The sequence below is a fragment of the Ipomoea triloba genome, chromosome 4, assembly GCF_003576645.1.
Source record: "Ipomoea triloba cultivar NCNSP0323 chromosome 4, ASM357664v1".
NCBI lineage: Eukaryota > Viridiplantae > Streptophyta > Magnoliopsida > Solanales > Convolvulaceae > Ipomoea > Ipomoea triloba.
Genome location: NC_044919.1, coordinates 17,133,124 through 17,142,931, shown reverse-complemented (window position 1 = coordinate 17,142,931; position 9,808 = coordinate 17,133,124). Strand labels below are relative to the sequence as shown.

Genomic DNA, 9,808 nt, shown 5'->3' with positions numbered 1-9,808 from the left:
TTTGATAATGTATTCGGGCAGGGCATTTACTAGCTTCTAGTTTTGGATCAAACTCTTGATATACTTTTCTGATTAAGGGTTGAGTGCATTTATGTTCAAAATCTTGTATACTATTTTCTTATGCAGGATTTGCTGGAACTGAGAAATATTCATAAATATTGCATTATTTTTCTTAATTTTCTTACTTTTGTAAATGCTGTTATCTTCTTACTGAAATTCCAGCAACCATTGATACTTTTACCACTTTATCTATCAATGACATAATGCTTTTTAACCTAGCACTATAAATGGCTAAGTGAATTATATAATTAAGTTGTATGTAAACTTATATACTAACTACTAGGTATATTTTACCAGAAATTGTAAACTTTTATGTAAACCTTGCAGTATAAATGACTCATTTTTTGTGTCTTTGTTCTATTCTTTGTTTCAATGAAAAAGGCAAATTGGCCCCTATTGGATAAAATAAGAGATTTTATTAAAATAGTTTGGCAATATTTATTGTAGACTCATATGCAACAGTTAGTTTAATTATGCAGTGATAAAATTGAAGAGAGAGAGAATCTGTACAAAGAATATATGGGGTTGTCTTGAGCTTTTGTTGGTTTTATTGCTACTTTAAAATTATAAGTTTATATTTATTTGTTGGATGGCAGTGCCAAAGTTCAACAAGGATTGAAGAGCTGCTATAGGAGGACCATAATATAAAACACACGAGGGAAAGCTTTCAGAAGCCAAAAACAATCTTCTCTTCTTTCAAAACACATGAGGACCATCATGCTGCTTCTAACTACTCAAATGGTGAAGCGGGTAAATATTAGGCTTAATACTCTTTTCGGTTCTAATATGCACATTTAGTGTTTTTCGAATGGGTAGATTGTGTATCAAGTTATATAGAGTAGATATGCATTTGATTAGAACTTTGTGAATATTTATAGACTTGGTGATTGGAATTGTTTATTGTATTTGGAAGTAGATGATGAATTCTTGTGTATTTTGAAATACTTTACATTTTAGTAGAAGATGATTTTATACTAATGAATTGATGCTTTGGTATTTATGGTGTTTACATAAATTATTTTTATTATATTATTATGCTTAAAAAAACAACGGTTTAAAAGCGTTGTCTATGAATATGAGAATAATAGTTTTTAACCGTGGTCTTATATATCAAAGACAATGGTTAAAAACCGTTGTCTACCGGCATGACTTTCAACAACGCTTGTTTTAACAACACACAATAGCAATTGTTATACCCTACACCACGGTGCACATAGCAATGTGCACCACGTACGTAAAACGACGTCGTTTTGGTGTTAGTAGACGCGAACGCGAATGACTCAGGGAATTCATTATCTATAATACACATAATCATTATCTATAATACACAGAACGTTTGCCTAGAATACACATAATGTTTGCCCAGAATACACAGAATATTGACACAAAATACACAGATGTTAGTGGACGCGAATGACTCCAGAGAATTCATTATCTATAATACACATAATTATTATATAGAATACACAGAACGTTTGCCTAGAATACACAGAATGTTTGCCCATAATACACAGAATATTGACGCAAAATACACAGAACTCATTCTCCTAACATTCGAATGCACAAACACATCACAACTTGTGTTAATAACATGAATACACATAATATTTATACAAAATACACAGAACTCATCCTCCTAAACATTCGAATGCACAAACACATCACAACATGTGTTACTAACATGAAATCACATGTGTTACTAACATGAATACACAAAACGGTTGCCTATAATACACAGAACGGTTGCCTAGAATACACAGAATGATTGCCTGGAATACACAGAATATTAACATAAATACAGAGACCGGCCAAAACGGGAAACGTGATTTCCAAAAAAACCGGACGATTAGTTTACAATGCTCAAAACGACGTCGTTTAGGTACGTGGTGCACATTGCTATGTGCACCGTGGTGCACAGTATAATTTGCCACACAATAGACAGCGGTTAAAAATCGCTGTTTTATATAGAAAAGACAACAGTTAAAAACCGTTGTCTATTCCTATGACTTTCAACAACACTCAATAGACAACGGTTAAAAAACCATTGTCTTTTATAGAAAAGACAACGGTTAAAAAACCATTGTCTTTTATAGAAAAGACAACGGTTAAAAACCGTTGTCTATGTGCGTGACATTTAACAACACCGATTTCAACAACACTCAATAGACAACGGTTAAAAAATCGTTGTCTTTTCTAGAAAAGGCAACGGTTAAAAACCGTTGTTTATGTGCGTGACTTTTAACAACACCAGTTTCATCAACACTCAATAGACAACGGTTAAAAAATCGTTGTCGTTTCTAAAAAAGACAACGGTTAAAAACCGTTGTCTATGTGCGTGACTTTTAACAACACCGGTTTCAACAACACTCAATAGACAACGGCTAAAAAACCGTTGTCTTTTCTAGAAAAGACAACGGTTAAAAACCGTTGTCTATGTGCGCGACTTTCAACAACACCGGCTTCAACAACACTCAATAGACAATGGTTTTTAACCGTTGTCTTTTATAGAAAAGACAACGGTTAAAAACCGTTGTCTTTGCGCGGGACTTACAACAACACCGGCTTCGACAACAGAAATTTTACCTCAAAGACATTTTTCTTGTAGTGTATGAAGAATCTGAGATTGAATATCAGTAAACTTTTGCATTCCTAATAGAGAGGAAATTCAATTTCAAGCAAAATCTATAAAATACATGTCATTTACTTGAATTCATTACTATTTGAAGAGATATACTTTCTCCCTATCTATCAAAAAACATGTGTACAGTCACTTGCAAATAACAAAATCAGAATTTCATGTATGAATTTGAACTAAAAATTTGATCTTACAAACTAAGTAGTAGTTAACAGATATGGAAAACTGAAATCAAATATCAGATTGCTGTTACATTCGGAATAAAAAGGTAATTCACTTCTTTAACACAAGTCTAGAAAATAGTAATCCTTTACAAGAATAGAACAGTGCTTTAATAAGGTAATCAAGTGCTATTGCTTCTATATAAATAAACATCCAAAACTTAAAGGCTACTTTCAAACTTCAGGTTCTCTGTGACTGTTCATGCAAGGCAGCAACTCAAAGAATGATGAGAAAGTTAGAAAAATCTACCACCATTGGTTGCAAAAGAAAGTATGGTCATTCAAATAAAGGTACAAAAAGAATTTTATATTACTGTATACAGTATAAATAAAATTTTCAAGTAAATAACACTACTGACAGGAATTAATATACAAGACAACAAATGAATTAAGATGTATATATATATTGATAAAAGAGAAACACAGTTAGTAAAAATTTAAAAAAAAAAATTGAAGATTTTACTTATGTGTTCAGTAGGTGTAGTTTTTTTTCTATTTTTCAGGAGTAATTTGAATTTCAAATTGTTCATTCACGATGAGTTGTTCTATTCAGACTTAGGTGCGTATGTGTAATATAAATGATTTAGGGTTTCATATCATTAATTATTAATAAATAAAAAACAATCAACTGTTAACCAAAGATGTAAATTAAGCGTAATCATCATCTAGAAAACAGACCAACAAAAATATAGTTTAAATCATTGGAATTCACTTATCTTTTCAGCCGATATTCTTTATTTGTATGTTTTAGCAATAATCAGACTTCGAATCTCTGCTATTAGATGTTTTTCTTCTTCTTTGGCCTCGGGTACGTATTTCTGCGAAAAACATAGATTAGGTTTTCGCTATTACATAGTTAAGTAAGTAAATTTGAAGAAAATCAAATTAAAAATTACTGCATGTTCGAAATCGTGTATTCTGAGATATTCGAACTCACTTTTTGCTTGAATGGTGGACAATTTCAGATCTTCTTTGGCAGAACTTCTCTCGGTTTAGGGTTTCGACGGAAGGGTTAATTCCTCTAGGACGAGGTTGAAGATTGAACGATTGAAGATGATAGAGGTTTATGGCTTCTATTTCCTAAACGACTTAGGTTTGGGGAAGAGGAAATCGCAGTGGTGTCGAGGAGGAGAAGGACGAGCGGTGAGGATTCGACGGAGAGAGGCAGAGCGAGAGAGAATAATGGGGTTGTGTCGGGTAGATAGGCTGGGTTTATATATATGGGTTGTGGGTAGATTTTGGTCTGGGGCGAATGTATGGGCTTCAGTCCATTAACAATATTATTATTATTATTGTTGTTGTTGTTGTTGTTGTTGTTGTTGTTGTTTTTATTATTATTATTATTATTATTATTATTATTATTATTATTGTTATATTTAATATTATACTTTTTATTTTTAGTTGTTGTTATTAGTATTAGTATTATTGTTTTTATTATTACTATTATTATTGTTATTTTTAATATTATACTTTTTATTTTTAGCTTTTGTTATTAGTATTAGTATTATTATTATTATTTTATTTTTATTATTATGGTTACACTTTATTATTATTATTATTATTATTATTATTATTATTATTATTATTAGTTTTATCATTAGTACTATTAATGGTATGAGAATCATCATTATTAAATTGGGAAATCATATTGTTGAAGATAAAGTGATGTCAGGAAGTCGAGTTTTGGTCATTACTATATGGGTCCTCGAGTTTTGATTCCAAGATTATCAATGACACCTTATGATCCTCGATTGCCTTTTAAGTTTGAAATGAGACAATTCAACTCATGTTGTCTTATGCAATGATGATAAATAAAAGTCATGGCCAAAGTCTGTCTACCGTTGGACTATTTTTAAAGAAACGTGTTTTTGTTCATGGTCAACTTTATGTGGTGCTATCGAGAGTGAACAACCCCATTGGTCTTAAAGTTGTTATTCTTAATGAAAATGGAGATTATTGTTCTTCAACGTCAAATGTTGTATACAAGGAAATTTTTAAGAATTTGTAAGTTTAATATATAATGGAATATTATCATCTTAATTGTAGTCAATAATGTGTTTATATATTGTGATATAAATATCATTATCCACCTTTATTATTATGTGTTATTTTATTGATTATGGTCATAATGCCATTATAATACTAAATGAACAACAATAGCATTTGTTAATTAACCTCATTCTTCCTTATATTGTAAAATATATATAACAACTTTAATTCTTTGCAATAATACAACATTAAATATATGGCAAAAACTTGTGTGAGACCGTCTTACCATGAGACGAGTCGAGTCGGGTCGGGTCAAGATGCAAATGTAACACTTATATGCACAAATGCCATACGTATATGCTCAAATGTAATACTAATCAGGAATAAAATTTTTGTTACTTATTAGGGTAAATGTAATACTTTTAAGGGAAAATACAATACTTTTACATTTCGATTTAAAAGTATTACATTTTTCCTCAAAAGTATTGTATTTGCCCTTATAAGTGAGAGACATTTGTCAACATTACTTATTATGAAAAATGTATTACTTTTTCTCTTATAAGTAACAAAAATTGTATTTTTGATTAGTGTTATATTTGAGCATATAAGTGTGAGATTTGCACATATAAGTATGACATTTGCATGATGCTTCGACCCGACCCGTCTCACAAATAAGGATCCGTGAGACGGTCTCACACAAGTGTGACCCTAAATATATGTTTTTGAATTTTAGTCCGTGCATCGCACGGGTGGCATACTAGTAAGGACGTACAACAACATGTTTTGCTTCACATCGATGGGAGGAAGAATTGATAAGAGTGTTAACTTAGGTGGTGCACCTCCTGTTTTTCGTATGAATGGACAAAACTTTCACTCGATGGGTAGTTTATTGCCTATGGAAGGGAAATCACCTCATTTTGCACAATTGTACATATATGACACTCATAACGAGATTACCAATCGTTTAAATGCTGTTAGGTAATATTTCTATTCTACGTAAATTTTTTTTCATTAAGTATTTCCTTAATTAGCTTTGGTTTGACATTATGTTTTCTTAAAATGTAGGCGTGATGGTGAGAATAAGGATATTGATTCAGAAATAGTTAAGGATATCAAAAACGACTTGGATAAACATAATGTGTTAGTCAATTCATTCCGTATGGCCAGAGATGAGTTTGAGAAGAATCCATGTGCGGAGGTCAAAATAAAGTTGCTTGGAAAGCGAAATAAGGATGCGAGGACATACAACTTACCTCAAGTTTCTGAAGTTGCTGCGTTAGTTGTTGGAGACCTTGATACGAATATGGGGCAGCGTTACATAATGGTAGAATACCCGTTGGGGCACACTGCAACGAATACCCGTTGTTTTTCCCCTATAGTGAGGACGGGTATAGGGATGGGGCACACTGCAACGAATTTCTGAGTTAAATCCTTCATACTTACCTCTACAATACCTGTTGTTTTTCCCCTATGGTGAGGACGGGTATAGGGAAGACATACCATTCTCTATTATCAAATGTAACGGTAGTGGTGGTCGGCAAAGAATTAGTCCAAGAGAATATTTTTGTTACTGTATTCAAACCCGCCTAACTGAATTATCAACTTTATTGGTCGCAAGGAGGTTATTTCAACAGTTTATGGTGGACAGTTACACAATGGTCGAGGCTGGAAGATTAATTTATGTTATAACACATCAAAAAAATTTGAGGTGTGAAACTTATAATTGTTTGACTGATGCTTTGACTCGAGGGGAGGTTGACCCAAATGCACAAGGTAGAAGAATCATATTACCCTCAAGTTTTGTTGGGGGTGCTCGGTATATGATACAGAATTACCAAGATGCTATGGCAATTTGCAAATGGATTGGTTACCCTAACTTATTCATTACATTCACTTGCAATCCGAAGTGGCCTGAGATAGAAAGATTTCTAAAAGAGAAAAATTGTAGAGCTGAAGATCGGCCAGACATTATTTGTAGAGTTTTCAAAATGAAGTTGGACGATTTGATTGCTGATTGTCGGAAGAATAAGTTGTTTGGATCTGTAAATGGAGGTACGTAGCATTTTGCTTATCATTTTGGTAATTATACTTTCCGTAATCATTTTCCAACGTGTTGTTTTGTGTTTACTATTGACAGTAATATATACCATTGAGTTTCATAAGAGAGGTCTCCCTCATGCTCATATCTTATTGTTTCTTGAAAAGAAAAGGGAAGGTACAATCACCAGCAATTTGGACGCCATAATATCGGCTGAGATACCACATAAGGAAAAGGATATCGAATACTACTAAAAATGTTGTTTACAAAGAAGTTTTCAATAATGTGTAATAATATTCAACTTCATTTTGTTTCTCATTATTTCATTCAATTTGTCTTCGACTAATACGTTAACACTATTTATAATATGAACTATACATCTCTTGGCCGTGCATCGCACGGGTGCAATTACTAGTTATATTAAAGCAACAACTTCCTAATTATGTTTTCCCGCTCACAAAAAACGGCACCGTTTAAAGGATTAGACAAAATGGTTGCATAATAAATGCTTTTTACATTAAGTTGCAGATGCTGAGGAGGCTTAGCCGAAATAATTATTAGTTTTTATATTAACTTTTTTGTTTTTGTGTATTACAAATGTATGTTGCAGATCTTGAGAAACGCACCTGCAATAATAATAGTAAATACTCCGTACTTAATACTGAACCGTTGCAACCTTTCATTACAAATCAGATATAGAAATCAAATCTAATTTAAATCTATTTGAACACAACTCTTGAAATTAAAGTTCTTTTGGTTTGATGGCTTTTCATAGTTCCAAGACATATAACTACTCACTCATTTCTAGAGTAGACATAGCAATAACAAGCAAAGAAACCATTAAATAGCAATAAATGTAAATGAAAGAAGAGATAAAGGAATAGACGACCACTTTTGTATTAAATGGAAGAGAAATGATGTTGAGGTCTACTTCAAATCCACAAAACGAAGCTTGCAATGTGTTCTCTACTGTAGATCTAAGCTATTCTAGGCTAATATTTGCTATGGAAATAAGAGAGAGAAGTTCTACAGTAGTTAGGGTTCGTCATCCTCAAAATTGCAGCAGAAAATCGCTTAAAACAGAACAGTACAGACCGAAACGGCACCCCATACGGCCATTTTGGGACCCATTTCGGTGACGCGCGGATCAGTTATTAGGGCAGACTAAAACGGGTGCCCACACGGCCGTGTAGGTACCCATTTCATTTTTTCCAGATTGCTCTTGCTCCGTTTTCTGCTCCATTGCTCCTCTCCTTCCTTGAGTGGGATCCTAAGCTACAAAAAATGATCCAAAGCCGTCCAATGTGCTTCCTTTTCTACTTGTTGTGGAAGAATTGACCTTTAAACACAAAAACACACAACCAAGTAATAAATCCTACTCAAGTAACAACACTTAACAACAAAAATAGATGAAAAATGGGGTAAAAAGGTATTTAGAAATAGAGTCATCAGTACTAGCGCAGGGGGGTGATAGTGACCATGTGTTCAAGAACTAGGGGAATTATTGTGGTGTGATTGAGGGAGAATGGTCTACTTTAAATAAGGGAGGTGGTTCTGAAATTCAGGGAATAATCGTTTCCAAATTTGAATTTGGAAAGAAGTGGAAATCTACTTCTATTTCCTTCAGGTATCTTGATACCTAAAAGAAGTGGGGGACTTGTGATTGGGATATTGGGTATGGGTTAGAGTATATTGGGCTTATGCTATTGGACTGGGGTGAGGTGAGTGCAATAGGCCATGAAATAGAGGAGGATGGGCCAAGGGGCAAGTGGGTGCCGCGCCGGGTGGTCGTCAACCGCCGGCGGGGCCACGCACGGGGGGCGCAACTGGCGCACTTGGTGCACGGTCTGGACGCGGCCTGCACCCCTCTAGTCATGAGGTGCGATGGGAAAGGGGGTGCGGGCGGTGGTGTGTGCGTGATGGCAATGCGGGGTAAAGATGTAGGGCACGTGGCGAAAGGAGGCGATGCGAGATCCTGAGGTGTACACATGGACGTCCCAGGATGAGGGGAGGTTGCTATAAATAAGGCGTCTAGCTTCAATTCCCATCAGGATCATGTTTAAGCACTACAAGCACCCTAGCCTAGTGGTCTGTAATCTATACCTACAACTCAACTGTCTTATGTTTGATTCTCGTTTTCTTTCGATACAGTTTATTGCCTCGGTCTTTTCTATTTGCTATTTTTGGGCCTGGAGATAGTCTTTGTATTTTGGTCCTCCATTCTTGGGTTGGTGCCTCGGTCTTTTCTATTCGCTATTTTTGGGCCTGGAGATCCCAGACAATAATATTGTTATTTCCTAGGCTCTGTATTTTCTGTACCCGGTTTATGGTGGGGCCGGTCCCGATAAAATCATCAAACCCGACTTGAAATAATTTACACGACCACTTATCATTTAGATCCACATCGGATGGATCACTTTGAACTGGTCGGACAACCTAATTTGTTTTATCTCTTTATACTTCTTTATCGACTAAGATCACAAGACGAGTTTCATCTAGATCACATCACACTTTCAAGTTGTGGTTACGGACTTTCCGTAAATCAAGTATTATTAATAAAATTTTATACTTTCGGAATATTATTATTAGATTAACAATTATTGGATTGCCAAAAGGTGAGTAGATTACGTTCTCTCATGATACCTAAACAAATAATCCAAGAAATTTCAATGTACTTCTCTAAGGGAATGACATATTGTGGAAAAAAAAATAAATAAATAAAGAAGATATTTTTGTTGTAGATTTTAAGACTTTTTCCGTAGTTGATCTTCGGTGATCTTTGATTAGAGTGTTTCGTTACGCAAAAGTGATAGAACAGAGAGAGAAAGTATAAAATTGAAATTGAGAGCATAAAGGGAAAGGTTC

The 9,808-nt window shown here is 34.2% G+C and overlaps 1 long non-coding RNA gene across 1 annotated transcript; it reads right to left on the bottom strand.

Annotated features, from left to right (window-relative positions):
• Positions 1-2,944: 2,944 nt before the first annotated feature.
• Positions 2,945-4,135, bottom strand: LOC116016994. Its single transcript, XR_004097829.1, has 2 exons — positions 3,854-4,135; positions 2,945-3,734 (listed from the first exon to the last, which is right to left on the bottom strand). It is a non-coding gene; the product is annotated as an uncharacterized LOC116016994 (long non-coding RNA).
• Between the last annotated feature and the right edge of the window lie 5,673 nt (positions 4,136-9,808).